Source organism: Ovis aries, chromosome 4 (genome assembly GCF_016772045.2).
Source record: "Ovis aries strain OAR_USU_Benz2616 breed Rambouillet chromosome 4, ARS-UI_Ramb_v3.0, whole genome shotgun sequence".
In the NCBI taxonomy this organism is placed as follows: Eukaryota; Metazoa; Chordata; class Mammalia; order Artiodactyla; family Bovidae; genus Ovis; species Ovis aries.
The window spans coordinates 89,932,185-89,954,167 of NC_056057.1; the positions used below are offsets into that span (position 1 = coordinate 89,932,185).

Below are 21,983 nucleotides of genomic sequence, written 5' to 3' on the forward strand. Positions count from 1 at the left end.
TTTCTCAATTATAAGAATTGTGTGTTAAAAAGTAAAAGTAGATAAGCCATACGCAACTGAATAAAAGATTTTTTTGTCCAGACCATAAATATGCATCAAGTAGCTAAAACATTAATTAAATACCACCTTGGGAGATTCATTACCTCATAATTATGTTGACAAGTGAGTATGTGTCTTTAAAATTTTAACTCTTTGACATTGTCTTGTGATCTGTCTAATCTGGCTTACGTTTTTTTTAAGCAAAAAAAAAAAAAAAAATTGTCTTATAAAGATTTTGTCCTCATCCCTCAAACTCATACTTGGTTTATCCCCTAATCTTATACTAGGTTCAGACTCTTCAAAAATTCTGAAGTGGAACAGCCTACAATTTTCTTCACGTATGTTCTTGGATATTTCCATAGCTGATTTCTCTAGCCTCTCAGAGGTCCTGCTCTTCTGTGCTTTCTCCCCGTTGGTGGATTTCAAGGACACTCCCATCCTGTCATAAACTGACCAGATTCTTAGTCTCCTGTCACACTTGCTCTGAGTTCCTGTTTCTCTGGACTCAGGTGAAAATTAGAGGGCACTCCTGTTCACCTCTGTTCTTGGTGGAGACAGACAGCAGTTCCTGCTGGGCTCATCTACAAGGGTAAATGTGGTCAGGTTTTTACGGAGAAGCAGAGAGGGGCAGAGATGACAAGGATTGTTCATATACCTTTATAACGGCGCTAGAAGGTCGATGTTTCAGTTAATTTTTCTTTTTGATAGCATTAGTTGCCTATTTTGATACATATATGTGATGTGCTAGGTATATTGTTTAATTTCAGCAATAATAATGGTTACTAATGATGACTCTTATTGTGTAGATGTAATAAACCTGCCAGTAGACAAAGTAAGTTAGATGCCAAGAAATACTCTTCTTAACTACTGCTTCTTTGATTTTTGATAACTGCTCTTTCTCCTCTCTAGTGAAATAGAAACAGAACCATCCTGTTTAGCCAAACTAAGATATAATGGCTTAACATTGTAAAACTATCTGGGTTCTATATTAATAATTTGTTTTGCTAATATTTGTTTTAAATGTCACTTGTATGCCACTTGCTTATTTCACTAATCCAATTGAAAAGACTGAAAAGAAATCACATTTGACAGTTCAGAAAAATGTTTCAGTCAGGCTAAGAGAAGACAGTTTTAAGTCTGAGCTAGAATATGTTGTTTTCTAAGTGGACTTTTCCACAGGACACAAAGAGGCAGCCAAGTTAATGCAACATACAACACATACTAAGGCTTGAGTCAGTCTGATCTGCAAATAGAGTCATGACCCATGGCGATCTCATGTAGGTAGGCTCCTTTTCAGGGAGGATGATGTTGTTTAGTCACTAAGTCATGTCCAGCTCCTTGCGACCTCAGGGACTGTAGTCCACCAGGCTCCTCTATCCTTTTAATTCTCCAGGCAAGAATACTGGAGCGGGTTGCCATTTCCTCCTCCATGGGATCTTCCTGATCCAGGGATTGAGCTCAGATCTCTTACTTGGCAGGTGGGTTCTTTACCACTGAGCAAACTCAGGGAGAATGTTGCAGTGATAAAGGCCATCCCTCAGGCACAGCGCCACTGTCATATCTGGCTTCACTGCAGTATGACTACCAAGTATTTCATTTCCAACAGAACAATTTCTTAATGGCTCATATATTTAGATTTTTTTAAAAGTCTTATTTTGGTATTTCCTAGGAAGCTTTAATGCCAGCAGGTCTATGAATCATTACATGGTCTTGGGTTTCTATCCTTTCTTTGTGCTTATCTTTCATACAGAGGAGGGTGTAGGATAATAAAGGGGATAATTTATTAATTTTTATTCCTAATTTCTTGTTAATTTATTAACAATAAGAACATTACATTTATTTGGTATTTACAATGTGTCTGGTGTAATGGCAGAAAAAGAACTTTCTTTTATCCTCGTAAGTTCTATAGCTGGGGCCTGTGAATTGAACTGGCCAAAGACAGATTAACAGGAGAAAAACACACAAACTTTATTGAATATTTTTACCCACACATGTAAGTTTTTATAGGAAAAAGGGTGACCCAAAGGAACAGTGAGGATCAAGAGTTTACAGATCTTTTTAACAGAGAATGATAAATTGTGAAGAAGTGACAAGACAAAAGGAAAGAGGGTTGAGATTTGAGGGAGAGTAAATTGTGGCTAGGAAATATCCGAGGGAAACTACTGGGGGATAAGGGTCATTTTCATAAGTTTGTTTCTGCACATTCATTTTAGCATCAGCTACCCGTCTCTGCTGATGTTTCCCTCTTCCTGGTACAGAGTACACCTTTCACAAGGGAAATCTTCAGACATCAAGGGAGAGGTCAGAATATTGTCTGCATTCGCTGTTGGTCAAGGGGGAGGTCAGTAAAATTGTCTGCATTTGCTGTTGCTCAGGGGAGACGTCAGAAAGATTGCATTTGCTGTTGCTCAATCACCTTCATCTCAAAATAGTTACAATAATATGGGAAAGGGGCACATTTAGGGTGGCATGTTTGGAACCTCTTCACAGGCTTTGTGCTAAGCAATCTGTATTTTATCTCATTAAAATTTCACAGCAGACATGTGAGAGTGTTGCCATTAATAGTCATATTTTTTAATTGAAAAGAAAAAAGGAAAACAACAGAGCAGTTTGGGCAAGGCCATATTGCTCCCAAGTTGAGAAGCCAGATTCTAGTCCTGCTTGTCCTCATGTAGAAAACAAAGTTGCCTAGTCCAGTAGTTCAGTCATTTACAGACATGAAAGAGCTCTGAGATAGCTCAGAATTTTGTTGTGGTGGCTGAAGAGATTAAAGAGAATTAATAACTTACCCAAGACCACATAATTAGAAAACAGCTGCACCAAGGATGCATATCCAGGTGTGTCAGGCTGAAAACTTTGAAGAATCAAAGTGGTTTGACCCATTCCACAGTAAAAAAATACATTTTACACTGTGACTCATTGCATGCATGTATAATATATATAGAACAGGTCTGTAAATTCATACTCACGCTTACTATATGGGAGTATAGTACCTTCTGTATTTCCTATTCTGTCCCATTTTTATCTATCTTTTTCTATTTCACTGTATTATTGTCTATTTCACTTGTTTTCTTTAAAAAGCTTATTCCAACCAATTAAATCAATCCTGTGGTCCACTAATAGTTTGTGACCTACAATTTGGGGGAAAATGCTGCAGATAAGCCTACTCAACATCACTTTCTTAGATAATCATGTTCACAGTTACCCTGCATTTGTGCCTAAAATGCACAGATTACTTAGGTGATTTAGTTTCTGCTCTGAAATATTAGTTTCTGTGTGTAGATTTTGACCAGCGACAATCTCAGTGCAGAGATTAGCTGTTCTCGTGGAAGCACAGACTGAGTTCTATTTCCTTCAACTGGTGCCCTGTGATCTTTGTTGAGGCAAAGATCCAGTCTTACAGTCATCAGGCAATGCAGTCTCAGAATCTATAGATGGAGAGAAAAAGGAAATTGTTAATGCAGCTTGTACTGAATTTCTACATTTGAAGTGATTCTGCTAGGTATGACTCTTCCCTTTTCACTGACTATATTCTTTTTTTTTTTTTTTTTTTACTTTACAATATTGTATTGGTTTTGCCATACATCAACATGAATCCGCCATGGGTGTACACGTGTTCCCAATCCTGGAGCCGATTATACAGAGTGAAGTAAGCCAGAAAGAAAAACACCAATACAGTATACTAACGCATATATATGGAATTTAGAAAGATGGTAACAATAACCTTTTTACTGACTACATTCTTTAAATGAGGCTTAGATTACTGTTATTACCCCCCAAATTCTCTGTATTGTCTAGCTATGCCAGTAGCCATGATAAACATTTCTTTATTGCTCTTGGACTGTGCTTACTGCTATGCTTGGTTGTTCACTCTTTGCAACCCCATGGACTGTTTCCCTCTAGGCTCCTTGTCCATGGGGATTCTCCAGGCAATAATACTGGAGGGGGTTGCCATGTTCTCCTCCAAGGGATCTTCCCAACCCAGGGATCGAACCCTGCATTACAGGCACATTCTTTACTGTTTGAGCCACCTGGAAAGCCCCTAGTTCTTGGACTAGGAATTCATAATTCCTAACTTTTTCTAGAGATATCCCTAATCTAACTACACATATTGGCTTTTATGGGCTCCTATAAGTCAAAAACAATTCTCTCTATATTTGTTACAGGTATCTTTCTTATAGTTTGGGGCCAAATGCAGTTAACTACAATAAGCAAGATTTAATAATATAGGTAAGAGAGGGGAAATAACACTACACTTCAGATATACAGAGCTTCTAGTGAAGAACACTTCATAGGTATTGTCATTGCAGCATCCTGGGAGTTAGACTAATCTAGGTGTTACCAATATATTTTTATTTAAAAATTTTAGTAATACGTAAAACTTGAATCATTTGAGCTATCCAATCACTGGATAATAAAGCTAAGTGAAAGTGTGAAAGTGTTAGTTGTATCCAACACTTTTGGGACCCCATGGACTGTAGCCTACCAGATTCCCCCGTCCATGGGGTTTTTTAGGCAAGAATACTGGAGTGGGTTGCCATATCCTTCTCCAGGGGATCTTCCCAACCCAGGGATCAAACCTGGGTCCCCTGCATTGCAGGCAGAATCTTTACCATCTGAGCCTGAAAATAAATGCTCAACCCTTTTCTGAATGTAGATTCTTTAATCCTCAAAGTCACCAGCCTTCAGGTCCCATTGGTGAATGGAAGACTCAGTTAAGACAGAAAGAAAAAAATTAAAAGTAAATGTAAGTAGAGAGAAAAAATGTTTGCTTGTAAAGGAAAACAGCAGTAAATGTTTCCACTGCTGCTGTGTGTGCTGTATTCTAATTTTGGATTATATCACATCATTAGGTAGAATGGTGGCAATTCAAGAGAATTCTAAGGGAGTAAGATTAGTTAAAGTCCCTGCTAGGGAATTTCCTGGCAGTCCAGTGGTTACAACTTGGCCTTTTCATTGCTTAGCCCTGGGGTTTGATCCCTGGTAGGGGAACTAGTTCCTGAAAGCTCTGAGTTGTGGCCAAAAAAAAAAAAAAAAAAAGAAAAGAAAATAATCTCTGCTAATTGCAACCTCGGTGGTGTGATCACTCATCCAGAACCAGACATCTTGGAATGTGAAGTCAAGTGGGCCTTAGAAAGCATCACTACGAACAAAGCTAGTGGAGGTGATGGAATTCCAGTTGAGCCATTTCAAATCCTGAAAGATGATGCTGTGAAAGTGCCACACTCAATATGCCAGCAAATTTGGAAAACTCAGCAGTGGCTACAGGACTGGAAAAGGTCAGTTTCATTCCAATCCCAAAGAAAGGCAATGCCAAAGAATGCTCAAACTACCACACGATTGCACTCATCTCACATGCTAGTAAAGTAATGCTCAAAATTCTCCAAGCTAGGCTTCAGCAATACGTGAACCATGAACTTCCCGATGTTCAAGCTGTTTTCAGAAAAGGCAGAGGAACCAGAGATCAAATTGCCAACATCTGCTGGATCATGGAAAAAGCAAGAGAGTTCCAGGAAAACATCTATTTTTGCTTTATTGACTATGCCAAAGCCTTTGACTGTGTGGATCACAATAAACTGTGGAAAATTCTTCAAGAGATGGGAATACCAGACCACCTGACCTGCCTCTTGAGATATCTGTATGCAGGTCAGGAAGCAACAGTTAGAACTGGACATGAAACAACAGACTGGTTCCAAATAGGAAAAGGAGTATGTCAAGGCTGTATATTGTCACCCTGCTTATTTAACTTATATGCAGAGTACATCATGAGAAATGCTGGACTGGAAGAAACACAAGCTGGAATCAAGATTGCCGGGAGAAATATCAATAACTTCAGATATGCATATGACACCACCCTTATGGCAGAAAGTGAAGAGGAACTAAAAAGCCTCTTGATGAAAGTAAAAGAGGAGAGTGAAAATGTTGGCTTAAAGCTCCACATTCAGAAAACGAAGATCATGGCATCTGGTCCCATCACTCCATGGGAAATAGATGGGGAGACAGTGGAAACAGTGTCAGACTTTATTTGGGGGGGCTCCAAACTACTGCAGATGGTGACTGCAGCCATGAAATTAAAAGACACTTACTCCTTGGAAGAAAAGTTATGACCAACCCGGATAGCATATTCAAAAGCAGAGACATTACTTTGCCGACTAAGGTCCGTCTAGTCAAGGCTATGGTTTTCCAGTAGTCATGTATGGATGTGAGAGTTGGACTGTGAAGAAGGCTGAGTGCCGAAGAATTGATGCTTTTGAACTGTGGTGTTGGAGAAGACTCTTGAGAGTCCCTTGGCCTGCAAGGAGATCCAACCAGTCCATTCTGAAGGAGATCAGCCCTGGGATTTCTTTTGGAAGGAATGATGCTAAAGCTGAAGCTCCAGTACTTTGACCACCTCATGCGAAGTGTTGACTCATTGGAAAAGATTTTGACGCTGGGAGGGATTCGGGGCAGCGGGCAAGGTCGGACATGTCGGGACATGTCCCAGCAGAGAGCCGCAGATAAGCCCAGGAGGCAGGCCGACAACCAAGCCATCCAATCAGGAAGCCGACACGGAGCCCTTAGACACCGCTGAAACCCGCACTTTCTTCCTTATATGGGAACCCGGCCCTAGCTATAAAACCTTTCCTCACCCCTCTTACCTCGCAGACTCCCTTTGTCTCCTTGCTCACCCACCCCCGGGAGTTCTGCCCGAGAGCGACCGCCCAATAAAGGCCTTCACCAACAGTCCATAGAGGTGGCTCTTTCTTCCCTCGGTGTTTGGCGCCACTCGGGGCAGGAGGAGAAGGGGACAACAGAGGATGAGATGGCTGGATGGCATCACCGACTTGATGGACATAGGTTTGGGTGGACTCCTGGAGTTGGCGATGGACAGGGAGGCCTGGTGTGCTGAGGTTTGTGGGGTCGCAAAGAGTTTGACACGACTGAGCAACTGAACTGAACTGAACTGAGTAAAGGATGCAGTCCTGAATATTCATTGGAAGGACTGATTCTGAAGCTGAAATTTCAATACTTTGGCCAATTCGAAGAACTGACCCTTGGAAAAGACCCTGATGCTGGGAAAGATTGAAAGCAGGAGGAGAAGGGGACAATAGAGGATGAGGTGGTTGAATGGCATCACTGATTTGATGGACATGAGTTTGAGCAAGCTCTGGGAGTTGATGACGGACAGAGAAGCCTGGCGTGCTGCAGTCTATGGGGTCACAAAGAGTCAGGCATGACTGAAATGACTGAACTAACTGAGGGAGGCAGACATTTCAAATTTGAACACAAACTGTGACTGTTGCTAAGAAAAAAGTACCATTTTTCTGACTGTGCTGATAGATTTAAAATAACCTTAGTGGCAATCAGAGATTAACACTTCAGTAGTCATGTGTGCTAAGTCTCTTCAGTCATGTCTGACTTTTTGCTACCTCATGAACAGTAGCCCATCAGGCTCCTCTGTTCACAGGATTCTCCAGGCAAGAATACTGGAGGGGGTTGCTATGGCGTTCTCCAGGAGATCTTCCTGACGCAGAGATCGAATCTGCATCTCCTGTAGCTCCTGAATTGCAGGGAGATTCTTGACTGCTGAGCCACCAGGGAAGTCCTAATAATCATATCTATTGGTATTTGGAAAGGCTGCTCAGTAGGAACAGACATGGAGACATATATTTTTAGGCTCAGAATAGAGATTTTTAAAATCTAAGAAAAAGAGATTAACATGAGAGGTGCACAACAGGATCCCACTGGAAGAAGATATATAGAATTCCCACATGTAATTAATTCTGTACATGAGAACCTATAACTCCCCAAACTTCTTCTTCAAAGGAATAGGAACTTTCATGGGTAATGAAAAATTTGACTTTTATTTTTGTTTACATCCTAGCTGAAAAGCTGGCCTAGACTGGATTGCCACACATTCCTGCTGGGAAGACTGATTGCTTGAGACTTTAGCCATAGTTTTGCTTTCACAAAATATATATTAAAAAAAATTATTCATTTATATGGCAGTGCTGTTGTAATTGCTGCGTTTGAGATCTAGCTCCCTGACTGGGGATTGAACCTGGCCCCCCTGCACTGGGAGTGTGAAGTCTTAGCCACTGGATCAACAAAGTTCCCCAAATATACGTTCTTAAGGCAGATTGCAGAACATGGCTTTCTAGGATGATAAATGTTAAGTTGCTTAAAACTCTTGACCACATTTTTGAACCAGTGCTCTATCCTAAGAAAAAAATCAGTCTTCACCCTGAGTACTCCATGTAGAATTATCTCTACAGGCTCCAGATATCTTAAACAGATAAGAAGAAAACATCTGTTTGTCGCATTGTCTTTTGAAGCTGAACCCATCTGTTCTTTAATGGTATTTATCTTCACCTTTAGTAAATATGCTCATGTACATTTAATGCTATTGGGTCCTTGTTGTCTTTGGACAAAGGAAATTTATGAATACACAGGTGTTTTCTGTTTGTGTTAGACTACAGTGACCATTTGGACCTTTGATATAATCTCATATGTAGAAGATATAGTAACCAGGACTTTGACGATTCAGAGAAATAAAAACTGAATGTCATCTGACTGTTCAAGGGAAGAGAAACAACTCATGGCTAATAGGAGATCAAATGCAAACTCACATCTCATGTTATAGCTATTTTACTGTTGTGAATTTCATTGTGCAAAGCACTGGTAATGATGGAGGTATTATTTTTCTTAAACTTGAACTTGATTGATACTGTCCAGGAGGTAGGACTATTCCTTGCTACCCCTCTTGAGTTCTTGTGCCTGTACTGGTAATAAAATTTATACAAGACACATTAGCAGGAGAAAATTTCATGTGCATGAGAGATCATAAAATGATGCTCAGAGAGTGATATGAAGTAGGCAGATTTTGCATCTTTTTATGTAAAGAAACAATACAATACATTTGTGAGCATTTGACAAGACAAAGAGGCTTAGGTTTGAGGCCTTAATAAATAAGGTAATTAAGCAAAGTTTAGGCTTGAGTAGTAAAGTATTAAAGAAGGAACAGGGTTTGTGTATATGGGCTTGTCAGCCCTGAAATGAATTATCTCTGGTGATAAGGATGTTTCTATTAGCATCCAGTTACTGGGAGGGTATTCTTCACAAGGGAGATTTATCTCCTATATTTAGGGAGACAAAAAAGGATCAAAGGGCTCATATATGCACTGGTTTCCAAGTAACTTTAATTAGAGATAATCAATATGCAGCTTTGGCATCTTTGGGAGCAGGCGGTGTGCCCTGAACTCCAACCTGCTAAGCAGTACCAGGCAGCTGAGGCACTGGAACCACAGAAGAACCAGTCCTGGTCCCAGATTTACCTGGTGGAATGTTGGTGGGATGACTGCAAGTCAGGCATCATGGTGCTCAGCCTGGGGTCTGACAGGAGCACCCCTGGGGAAGCTACTGTACTTCTAATTAGCCTCTAGGATTTAGAGACTCTTCATGGCTTTATTCCATGATTAAATTACTTCATTTCTGTCATATCTGGGTGTGTCAGGATGTCATGCTTGGCTATAGAAGACATTACTTGTCTTCTGAGTAATGTTTGAATTCTGGCTTATGGATGCTACACTTTTTTTTGTTTATGTTTAAACATTTTCATTTTAAAGTGTCACCACAAGCCATGATTTTGAGTTTACTGAAATTCCAGGTACATCAAAGTCATTTATTTCATTAACTAGTTAACTCACTCTGCAGCTGCAAACAGGGCTGACAAAGATTCTCCACTGGACTCTATTTGTCAGGCTCACTGAGGTATCTTTTTGCCATGGCCTCAAACCCTGGGTTTCAGTGGCCTTCCTCATAGAGTCCAATTAAAGGAAAAACCCTTGGAAGGCAGTTTACCATGAATCCCGCATCCTTCTCTGATCCCCTGGACATGTAGCTTCCACATCTGCCACCATCCCCCACATGACATCTGACCACCTGGCCTGCATTCAGCAAGAATCCTGTCAGGTGACTTTAGCCAGACTCTCCCCTCACCCCTGATGTTTCCTTTAGTAATTTTGTACCCACTGACCACCCTTAGCCCCCTGTTCCTCGGTTATAAATTCTCAGAGTCCTTGCTGTATTAAAAAATGGAACCCAGTTGTATACTGAGGTCTCTTTTCCCCTATTGCAGTAGTTTGTCTTCAAAAATTTGTTTTTACTGCTTCAATTGCTGTCTTGTTCTGGTTTTTGTTGGATAGTTCTGAGGCTTCTGAATGACACATTTTGTTCTTGTTTGAAAATCTTCATTTTAAAGCGTCACCATAAGCCATGATTTTGAGTTTACTGGGATTCAAAGTATGTTGAGTTCATTCCTTTGATAACTAACTCCTGTGTGTATCTATTGAGTATCAACTAAGTGGCTTAGAAAGTTGAAAATAACCTAATCCTACAGTTAAAGGTATATTATGTACACCTTTAATAATATCTCTAGAGTGTACAAAAATATTTTGGACACAGAAAATCCTTAATAGGCACATTCACATACTTTTCAAAGGAACTGTTGTCCAAGAATAAGATGAATTGCTTTATTATTTTCAAGAAAACACTGTCAATATTGACCCTGTCATGCATTTTCAATAGGTGAATATTTATACCTTTTACAATATATCAATATAACTTGTTTAAGATTTCAATATTTAGAATTCATGTTTAATTATACTATGGTTTTCAGCTTCTTTTTTAAAATATAAATTTATTTATTTTAATTGGAGGCTAATTACTTTACAATATTGTAGTGGTTTTGCCATACATTGACATGAATCCACCACGGATGTACATATGTTCCCCATCCTGATCCCCTCCCACCTCCCTCCCCATCCCATCCCTCTGGGTCATCCCAGTGCACCAGCCCCGAGCATCCTGTATCATGCATTGAATCTGGACTGGCGATTCATTTCACATATGATAATATACATGTTTCAATGCCATTCTCCCAAATAATTCCACCCTTGCCCTCTCCCACAGAGTCCAAAAGACTGTTCTATACATCTGTGACTCTTTTGCTGTCTCGCATACAGGGTTATCATTACCATTTTTTAAAATTCCATATATATGCATTCATATACTGTATTGGTGGTTTTCTTTCTGGCTTACTTTGCCCTGTATAGTAGGCTCCAATTTCATCCACCTCATTAGAACTGATTCAAATTATTCTTTTTAATGGCTGAGTAATACTCCATTGTGTATATGTACCACAGCTTTCTTATCCATTCATCTACTCATGGACATCTAGGTTGCTTCCATGTCCTGGCTATTACAAACAGTGTTGTGATGAACATTGGGGTACATGTGTCTCTTTCAATTCTGGTTTCCTCGGTATGTATGCCCAGAAGTGGGATTGCTGGGTCGTATGGCAGTTCTATTTCCAGTATTTTAAGGAATCTCCACACTGTTCTCCATAGTGGCTGTACTAGTTTGCATTCCCACCAACAGTATAAGAGAGTTCCCTTTTCTCCACACCCTCTCCAGCATTTATTGCTTGTAGACTTTTGGATAGCAGACATTCTGACTGGCGCGAAACGGTACCTCATTATGGTTTTGATTTGCATTTCTCTGATAATGAGTGATGTCAAGCATCTTTTCATGTTTTTATTAGCCATCTGCATGTCTTCTTTTTTTATATTCTTAAATATGGTTTAATACTCTTCTCCATTTCTATCTGTGTCTTCTTTGGAGAAATGTCTGTTTAGGTCTTTGGCCCATTTTTTGATTGGGTCGTTTATTTTTCTGGAATTGAGCTGCAGGAGTTGCTTGTATATTTTTGAGTTTAATTCTTTGTCAGTTGCTTTATTTGCTATTATTTTCTCCCATTCTGAAGGCTGTCTTTTCACCTTGCTTATAGTTTCCTTTGTTGTGCAGAAGCTTTTCATTTTAATTAGATCCCATTTGTTTATTTTTGCTTTTATTTCCAATATTCTGGGAGGTGGGTCATAGAGGATCCTGCTGTGATTTATGTCAGAGAGTGTTTTGCCTATGCTCTCCTCTAGGAGTTTTATAGTTTCTGGTCTTACGTTTAGATCTTTAATCCATTTTGAGTTTATTTTTGTGTATGGTGTTAGAAAGTGTTCTAGTTTCATTCTTTTTACAAGTGGTTGACCAGTTTTCCAGGCACCAGTTGTTAAAGAGATTATTTTTCTCCATTGTATATTCTTGCCTCCTTTGTCAAAAATAAGGTGTCCATAGGTGCATGGATTTATCTCTGGGCTTTCTATTTTGTTCCATTGATCTATATTTCTGTCTTTGTGCCAGTACCATACTCTCTTGACAACTGTGGCTTTGTAGTAGAGCCTGACACCAGACAGGTTGATTCTTCCAGTTTCATTCTTCTTTCTCAAGATTGCTTTGGCTATTCGAGGTTTTTTCTATTTCCATACAAATTGTGAAATTATTTGTTCTAGCTCTGTGAAAAATACCGTTGGTAGTTTGGTAGGTATTGCATTGAATCTATAGATTGCTTTGGGTAGTATACTCATTTTCACTATACTGATTCTTCTGATCCATGAACAGGGTATATTTCTCCATCTATTAGTGTCCTCTTTGATTTCTTTCACCAGTGTTTTATAGTTTTCTATATATAGGTCTTTTGTTTCTTTAGGTAGATATATTCCTAAGTATTTTATTCTTTTCGTTGCAGTGGTGAATGGAATTGTTTCCTTAATTTCTCTATTTTCTCATTATTAGTGTATAGGAATGCAAGGGATTTCTTTGTGTTGCTTTTATATCCTGAAACTTTATTATATTCATTGATTAGCTCTAGTAATTTTCTGGTGGAGTCTTTAGTGTTTTCTGTGTAGAGGATCATGCCATCTGCAAACAGTGAGAGTTTTACTTCTTCTTTTCCAATTTGGATTCCTTTTATCTCTTTTTCTGCTCTGATTGCTGTGGCCAAAACTTCCAAAACTCTGTTGAATAGTAGTGGTGAGAGTGGTCACCCTTGTCTTGTTCCTGACTTTAGGGGAAATGCTTTCAATTTTTCACCGCTGAGGATAATGTTTGCTGTGGGTTTGTCATATATAGCCTTTATTATGTTGAGGTATGTTCCATCTATTCCTGCTTTCTGGAGTTTTTTTTTTTTTTAATCATAAATGGATGTTGAATTTTATCAAAGGCTTTCTCTGCATCTATTGAGATAATCATATGGCTTTTATTTTATTTGTTAATGTGGTGTATTACATTGATTGATTTGTGGATACTGAAGAATCCTTGCATCCCTGGGATAAAGTCCACTTGGTCACGATGTATGATCTTTCTAATGTGTTGTTGAATTCTGATTGCTAGAATTTTGTTAAGGATTTTTACATCTATGTTAATCAGTGATATTGGCCTGTAGTTTTCTTTTTTGTGTATGTGTGGCATCTTTGTCAAGTTTGAGTATTAGGGTGATGGTGGCCTCATAGAATGAGTTTGGAAGTGTACCTTCCTCTGCAATTTTCTGGAAGAGTTTGAGTAGGATAGGTGTTAGCTCTTCTCTAAATTTTTGGTAGAATTCAGCTGTGAAGCTGTCTGGACCTGGGCTTTTGTTTACTGGAAGATTTCTGATTACAGTTTCAATTTCTGTGCTTGTGATGGGTCTGTTAAGATTTTCTATTTCTTCCTGGTTCAGTTTTGGAAAGTTGTACTTTTCTAAGAATTTGTCCATTTCTTCCATGTTGTCCATTTTATTGGCATATAATTGCTGATAGTAGTCTCTTATGATCCTTTGTATTTCTGTGTTGTCTGTTGTGATCTCTCCATTTTCATTTCTAATTTTATTGATTTGATTTTTCTCCCTTTGTTTCTTGATGTGTCTTGCAAATGGTGTGTCAATTTTATTCATCCTCTCAAAGAACCAGCTTTTGGCTTTGTTGATTTTTGCTATGGTCTCTTTTGTTTCTTTTGCATTTATTTCTGCCCTAATTTTTAAGATTTCTTTCCTTCTACTAACCCTGGGGTTCTTCATTTCTTCCTTTTCTAGTTGCTTTAGGTGTAGAGTTAAGTTATTTATTTGACTTTTTCTTATTTCTTGAGGTATGCATGTATTGCTATGAATTGCCTGTATGGCTTCCCCTTAGCACTGCTTTTCCAGGGTCCCATAGGTTTGGGGTTGTTGTGTTTTCACTTTCATTCATTTTTATGCATATTTTGATTTCTTTTTAGATTTCTTCTGTGATTTGTTGGTTATTCAGCAGCATGTTGTTCAGCCTCCATATGTTGAAATTTTTAATAGTTTTTCTCCTATAATTGAGATCTAATCTTACTGCATTGTGGTCAGAAAAGATGCTTGGAATGATTTCTTTTTTTTTTTTTTTTGGATTTACCAAGGCTAGATTTATGACCCAGGATGTGATCTATCCTGGAGAAGGTTCCATGAGCACTTGAGAAAAAGGTGAAATTCATTGTTTTGGGATGAAATGTCCTATAGCTATCAATTAGGTCTAACTGGTCTATTGTATCATTTAAAGTTTGTGTTTCTTTGTTAGTTTTCTGTTTAGTTGATCTATCCATAGGTGTGAGTGGGATATTAAAGTCACCCACTATTATTGTATTATTGTTAATTTCCCCTTTCATACTTTTTAGCATTTGTCTTACATATTGTGGTGCTCCTATGTTGAGTGCATATATAGTTATAATTGTTATATCTTCTTCTTGGATTGATCCTTTGATCATTATATAGTGTCTTTCTTTGTCTCTTTTCACAGCCTTTGTTTTAGTCTATTTTATCTGATATGAGTATTGCTACTCTTGCTTTCTTTTGGTCTCTATTTGCATGGAATATCTTTTTCCAGCCCTTCACTTTAAGTCTGTGTGTCTCCCCTGTTTTGAGGTGGGTCTCTTGTAGACAACGTATATAAGGGTCTTGTTTTGTATCCATTCATCCAGTCTTTGTCTTTTGGTTGGGGCCTTCAACCTTTTTACATTTAAGGTAATTATTGATAAATATGATCCCATTGCCATTTACTTTATTATTTTGGGTTTGAGTTTATACACCCTTTCTGTGTTTCCTGTCTAGAGAAGATCCTTTAGCATTTGTTGGAGAGCTGGTTTGATGGTGCTGAATTCTCTCAGCTTTTGCTTGTCAGTAAAGCTTTTGATTTCTCGTTCATGTTTGAATGAGATCCTTGCTGGGTACAGTAATCTGGGCTGTAGGTTATTTTCTTTCATCACTTTAAGTATGTCCTGCCATTCCCTCCTGGCCTGAAGAGTTTCTATTGAAAGATCAGCTGGTATCCTTATGGGAATCCCCTTTTGTGTTATTTGTTGTTTTTCCCTTGCTGCTTTTAATATTTGTTCTTTGTGTTTGACCTTTGTTAATTTGATTAGTATGTGTCTTGGGGGTGTTTCACCTTGGGTTGACCCTGTTTGGGACTCTCTGGGTTTCTTGGACTTGGGTGATTATTTCCTTCCCCATTTTAGGGAAGTTTTCAACTATTATCTCCTCAAGTATTTTCTCATGGCCTTTCTTTTTGTCTTCTTCTTCTGGGACTCCTATGATTCGAATGTTGGGGCATTTAACATTGTTCCAGAGGTCTCTGAGATTATCCTCATTTTTAAAAATTCATTTTTCTTTTTTTCCCCTCTCTGTTTCGTTTATTTCTACCATTCTATCTTCTACCTCACTTATCCTATCTTCTGCCTCCAGTATTCTACTGTTGGTTCCTTCCAGAGTGTTTTTTTATCTCATTTATTGCATTATTAATTATATATTGACTCTTTTTTTATTTCTTCTAGATCCTTGTTAAATCTTTCTTGCATCTTCTCAGTCCTTGTCTCCAGGCTCTTTATCTGTAACTCCATTTTGTTTTCAAGATTTTGGATCATTTTCACTATCATTATTTGGAATTCTTTTCAGGTAGATTCCCTATCTCTTCCTCTTTTGTTTGGTTTGGTGGGCATTTATCCTATTCCTTTACCTGCTGGGTATTTCTCTGCCTCTTCATCTTTGGGTGGCCTTTCCGTATTCTGGCAGCTTGTGGAGTTCTCTTTATTGTGGAGTTTCCTCGCTATGGGTGGGTTGGACTGGTGGCTTGTCAAGGTTTCCTAATTAGGGAAGCTTGTGTCAATGTTCTGGTGGGTGGAGCTGGATTTCTTCTCTCTGGAGTGCAATGAAGTGTCCAGTAATGAGTTATGAGATGTCAGTGGCTTTGGAGTGACTTTGGTCAGCCTGTATATTGAAGCTCAGGGCTATGTTCCTGTGTTGGTGGAAATTTGCATGGTATGTCTTGCTCTGGAACCTGTTGGCCTTTGTGTGGTGCTTAGTTTCAAAGTAGGTATGAAGGTGTTTGACGAGCTCCTATTGATTAACGTTCCCTGGCTTCAGGAGTTCACTGGTGTTCTCAAGATTGGGACTTAAGCCTCCTGCCTCTGGTTTTCAGTCTTATTCTTACAGTAGCCTCAAGACTTCTCCATCTACAGCACTGATGATAAAACATCTAGGTTAAAGATGAAAGTTTTTCCACAGTGGGGGACACCCAGAGAGGTTCACAGTTACATGGAGAAGAGAAGAGGGAGGAGGGAGATAGAAGCGACCAGGAGAAGAAGAGGGGGAATCAAAAGAGGAGGGAGCAAGCTAGCCAGTAATCACTTCCTTATGTGCTCTCCGCAGTCTGGACCGCTCAGAGATGTTCACGGAGTTATACAGATAAGAGAAGAGGGAGGAAGGAGACAGAGGTGGCCAGGAGGATAAAGGTGGGAATCAAACGGGAGAGACAGATCCAGCCAGTAATCAGTTCCCTGGGTGTTCTCCACAGTCTGGAACACACAAAGAGATTCACAGAGTTGAGTACAGAAGAGAAGGGGGAGGGAGGAGATAGAGGCGACCTGGTGGAGAAAAAGGAGAGTCCAAAGGGGGAGAGAGCAGTCAAGCCAGTAATCTTGCTCTCAAGTAAAAATGGATACTGAAGACTGGGTTCTTCAGTTCGGTTCAGTCACTCAATCATCTCCAACTCTTTGCGACCCCATGAGTTGCAGCACACCAGGCCTCCCTGTCCATCACCAACTCCAGGAGTTCACTCAAACTCAAGTCCACAAAGTAGGTGATGCCATCCAGCCATTACAGCCTCTGTCGTCCCCTTTTCCTCTTGCCCCCAATCCCTCCCAGCATCAGAGTCTTTTCCAATGAGTCAACTCTTCGCATGAGGTGGCCAAAGTACTGGAGTTTCAGCTTTAGCATCATTCCTTCCAAAGAACACCCAGGGTTGATCTCCTTCAGAATGGACTAGTTGGATCTCCATGCTGTCCAAGGGATTCTCAAGAGTCTTCTCCAACACCACAGTTCAAAGGCATCAATTCTTCAGCACTCAGCTTTCTTCACAGTCCAGCTCTCACACCCATTCATGACCACTGGAAAAACCATAGCCTTGACTAGACGGACCTTTACACCAAAAAGCAAAGATTAAAAATCTAGAGTAGAGGTTGGATTCTCAAAAATACAATTTTAAAGATAATTATAAAAATGAAAATTAAAGGAGTAATAGAGGACTTAAAAAATTAAAAAAATTTTTTTTTAAATTTAAACAATGATAGTAGTAAAAATATATCTAGGACTTTCTCTGGTGTTGTTGTGGACAGTGTGGGGTCCGTTCATTTTCAGATAGTTCCTTGATCCAGCTTACACTTCTCAAGATCTATAGGCCCCTTCCTGTGTAGTTGGTGCTGACTACAGGGTTTTAATCTATTGCACCTGTCACTTCCAAGGCAGTTCCCTCTGTTTTAGCTTCTTCTGTTTGCTGGTCTCTTTGGTGTCTAATTTCTGCCCTGATACAAGGGGGCAGCGGTGGACACTTTTTTAGGCTCACTTGTTCAGTTGTGCTATAGGGAGGGAGGAACACTGCAAACAAGTAACACTAGTGTGTGTGGGGAGTGCTCGCAGAGTCTCGGCCACACTGGGTTTGTCCTTGCTCACAGCATGTGTGCTTTCCCTGTCTACACTGCTTAGGCTCTAGGTTGCTCTGCCCGGAACTGTCTGAGGCCGGCCCTGGGTTGCATGCATTTCCCAGGTCTAAGTCGCTTAGGTTCAGATACTCAAGTAATCCTCAAAGGCTCAGACTCGGTTGGGCCTGCATTTTGTGCCCTTCCCAGGTCGGAGTAGCTCAGGTGGCCAGGTGTTTGGTGAGCGTGGTCACTGCGACTTATCACCTCCCCTGTCCCTGCCACTCGGTTTTCTGGGTGTACAACCCGCAGACCTTCTCAGGCGGATGTCGACCATCCAGAACCCCAAGAAGTCTTGGTTAGCAATGAAGCTTGCTTGCATTTGGTAGATGATGCCTCGCTGGGGCCGAGACTGCCCCCTTCTGGCTCTGGTGCCCTCGCCTGCTTGTCTCCAGTGGGAGATGGGCCTGTCCATAGCCAGCTAGCCCTAGTCAGTCCTTTGATCTGTGAGCAGGCCTGGCAGTATCTTAGGTTAGGGCTTTTCATGGGGTAGCTATCCCACAGTCTGGTTTGCTATCTCAAGTTAGTTCCCTCAGATTGCCCTTGGGGCATTCAGGCCCGGTCATTACTCTAAGCAATGCAACCCGTGCCTCCCAGCCCAGCCCCCACTTGCTAGTGGCTGATGAGGGCTTCTGTGCTGCTTCTCCACTGGGAGTTACCATTTGGCATGTAATCTGTGGGTTTTAATTATTTATTTATTTTTCCTCCCGGTTATGTTGCCCTCTGAGGTTCCAAGGCTGGCCACAGAGTTGCCAGTGAAAGTGTTTCCTGGTGTTTGGAAACTTCTCTCTTTTTAAAGACTCCCTTCCCAGGATGGATCTCTGTCCCTACCTCTTTTGTCTCTCTTTTTATCTTTTATATTTTTTCCTATCTCTTTTCGGAGACAATGGGCTGCTTTTCTGGGTGCCTGATGTCCTCTGACCTGCCTCTTGAGAAACCTATATGCAGGTCAGGAAGCAACAGTTAGAACTGAACATGGAAAAACAGACTGGCTCCAAATAGGAAAAGGAGTACATCAAGGCTGTATATTGTCACCCTGCTTACTTAACTTCTATGCAGAGTACATCATGAGAAACACTGGACTGGAAGAAGCACAAGCTGGCATCAAGATTGCCGGGAGAAATATCAATGACCTCAGATACGCAGAAGACACCACCCTTATGGCAGAAGTGAAGAGGAACTAAAAGCCTCTTGATGAAAGTGAAAGAGGAGAGTGAAAAAGTTGGCTTAAAGCTCCACATTCAGAAAATGAAGACCATAGCATCCAATCCCATCACTTCATTGCAAATAGATGGGGAAACAGTGGAAACAGTGTCAGACTTTATTTTTCTGGGCTCCAAAATCACAGCAGATGGTGACTGCAGCCATGAAATTAAAAGACGCTTACTCCTTGGAAGAAAAGTTATGACCAACATAGGTAGCATACTCAAAAGCAGAGACATTACTTTGCCAACTAAGGTCCATCTAGTCAAGGCTATGGTTTTTCCTGTGGTCATGTATGGATGTGAGAGTTGGACTGTGAAGAAAGCTGAGTGCCGAAGAATTGATGCTTTTGAACTGTGGTGTTGGAGAAGACTCTTGAGAGTCCCTTGGACTGCAAGGAGATCCAACCAGTCCATTCTAAAGGACATCAGTCCTGGGTGTTCTTTGGAAGGAATGATGCTGAAGCTGAAACTCCAGTACTTTGGCCATCTCATGTGAAGAGTTGACTCATTGGAAAAGACTGATGCTGGGAGGGACTGGGGGCAGGAGGAGAAGGGGACGACAGAGGATGAGATGGCTGGATGGCATCACAGACTCGATGGACACGAGTTTAAGTAAACTCTGGGAGTTGGTGATGGACAGGGAGGCCTGGCACACTGCGATTCATGGTGTTGCAAAGAGTCTGACACGACTGAGCAACTGAACTGAACTGAACTGAACTGTTGTCCTCTGCCGACATTCAGGAGTTGTTTTGTGGAATATACTCAGCATTCAAATGTTCTTCCGATGAATTTGTAGGGGAGAAAGTCCTCTCCCCATCCGATTCCTTTGCCATCTTAGGGCCTCCCCCCTAGCTTCTTAACTATATTACTTTCTGATTATGCCATGGCTCAACAGGACAAGTTTTATTGCATAAAATGAGGATGTATAAATTATATCTTTTTGTTCCACTACAGCAATTAAATACAATTAGATTTTGGGGACTTCTCTTGAGGAACTGTGTTATTTATTTGACCCTTCTTTTTCTCTTCTTCCTTCTCCAGTCCCACCTTATGGAATGAAGCAGAACTCAGAAAATTATTTTCTTATGGCTAACAAATATCAAATATGGCTTTCTTCATCATTTTGGAAATATTCAGTCTAATTCATTTTTTAAATTTTGTAGTAAAAGATTAATTTTACACTGAATGCTATATTTCCTTGAAACCAGTGTCTTAAAGTTGATTCTTCATCTATACTACACTGCAGAAATCTGTCATTATATCACAAATTTTCAACCATCAAAACGACTGCCATAAGAGTTTGTTCTATCATCAGGTTTTTAAACTCACTTCAAATGCCAATGAAACATTTATAGCATTCTTATATTAACTTATCATCCTGGCTAATTCTTTCTATTAGGAAGGCACTTGAATTTTCTGGAATTCAAACACACATATTGAAATACACACACACACACACACACACACACACACACACACACACACACACACACATACAAAATTCCCCTTTCCCCCATCACACAATAACATCTCAAAAAATTAAGTCTTTCTTTAACTGACTGGGCAAAGAGTTGTCTTTTCTCATCCAGCAGGTTAAATACTGCAGAACTATTAGATTATCTGGAACTGTTTCTGACCTAAAGACTTTTCAGAAGAAAACTTAAATTTCACTTCAAAAGTAAGTAGTCTTTTCAAGTTTTTGCTGTGTAGCCTGATAGGGAACATGATGTATGGCTTTCTGTGAAAAAAAAAAAAAATTTAAAGTTGTATAATGTGCTGTGTTTTTTAAAGCTATGTCTTTGACTTTAGGAGGAAAATTTTTCTGCATTTACTTGTGCTTTGTTGATAATACACAGATTAAGGATTAGCAATATTTTTTAGTCTTGAGGATCTCCAACCTGAGTAAAATTTATCTGGGGGAGAAACTGACAAAGTTGAGACAAAGTGGAAGGAACCAATAATAAGAAATACTGATGATGATAGTAATAATAATGATAGGAATGGGGAAGGAAAAGGAGCTGATGGAATGCCACCCAAAATGCTACTAACTTCTCTTATTGAACCAAGTTTATCACCTTACCTATTTCTGGCCAAGTTACATTTTAAAACATAATAGCTTAATGTGAAATTTTCTAGGAAAAATGTCTTGCTTGAAAGCACCTTTCTTTCCAGAAAACATAAAATTCTGCTTTCAAAGAAGAAACTGATTTGGGGATTTTTCTGCTTTGAGGATATTACACTGGTCTCTTATTTCAGAAGTTTACTCAGAATTCAGTTTGGATTCATTGTTACTTGTTACTGGAGGTAGAAGTCAGCCTTTGGGTTGAAGTGATAAACTAAACAGTTCAGAAAGGGCAGATGCCTTTCTGATATGATTAGTGTATAAGTGCTATGTGGGCAATACATCTGGGAATTGCTGCTTCACTTGGAATTATGCTTTTTATTTTTCATGTTAAAGAATGGTTCCCAAAGTTTTTATGAATATAATTTGTATATATACATAATCCCTTTCAGTATCATGAGGCTAGAGGCTGTTTGCTGGGTATGTAACAGTGCCTTTATCATGCTTGGTTGATCTGGGGACTGTGAGGTAATGGAGACTGAGGAGGTCCTAAGGAAAGAAGACATAAAAGGAAACTCATAGGTGATAAAAGAGATTTTATCTTGGCATCGTTTCCCCATTGCCAGTGATAAGAAGGTTATCTTTCTGGTACCATAGAGGGCATCTTTCTTATGGAAAATTTTGTGTCCTGCTTTTAGGTAGAAATAGAGAGATCAGAAAGTCTTTCCTATACTTGCTGTTTCTCAAGTGTCTTCAGGTCAAAATCATCAATACGCTGAAGGGGC

General features: G+C 39.8%; 1 protein-coding gene across 2 annotated transcripts in view; it reads left to right on the top strand.

Moving 5' to 3' along the window:
* The first annotated feature begins 526 nt into the window (after positions 1 to 526).
* Positions 527 to 21,983, top strand: part of LOC101102143 (hyaluronidase PH-20-like) — a 35,869-nt gene continuing 14,412 nt past the window's right edge. The window contains exons 1-2 of one of the 2 annotated variants that reach the window (XM_042248762.2): positions 527 to 628; positions 20,726 to 20,814. The gene's annotated coding sequence lies outside the window, so the exon portion shown is untranslated. The remainder of the gene's footprint in view (positions 629 to 20,725; positions 20,815 to 21,983) is intronic. The other variant, XM_042248763.2, reaches the window with a different exon arrangement.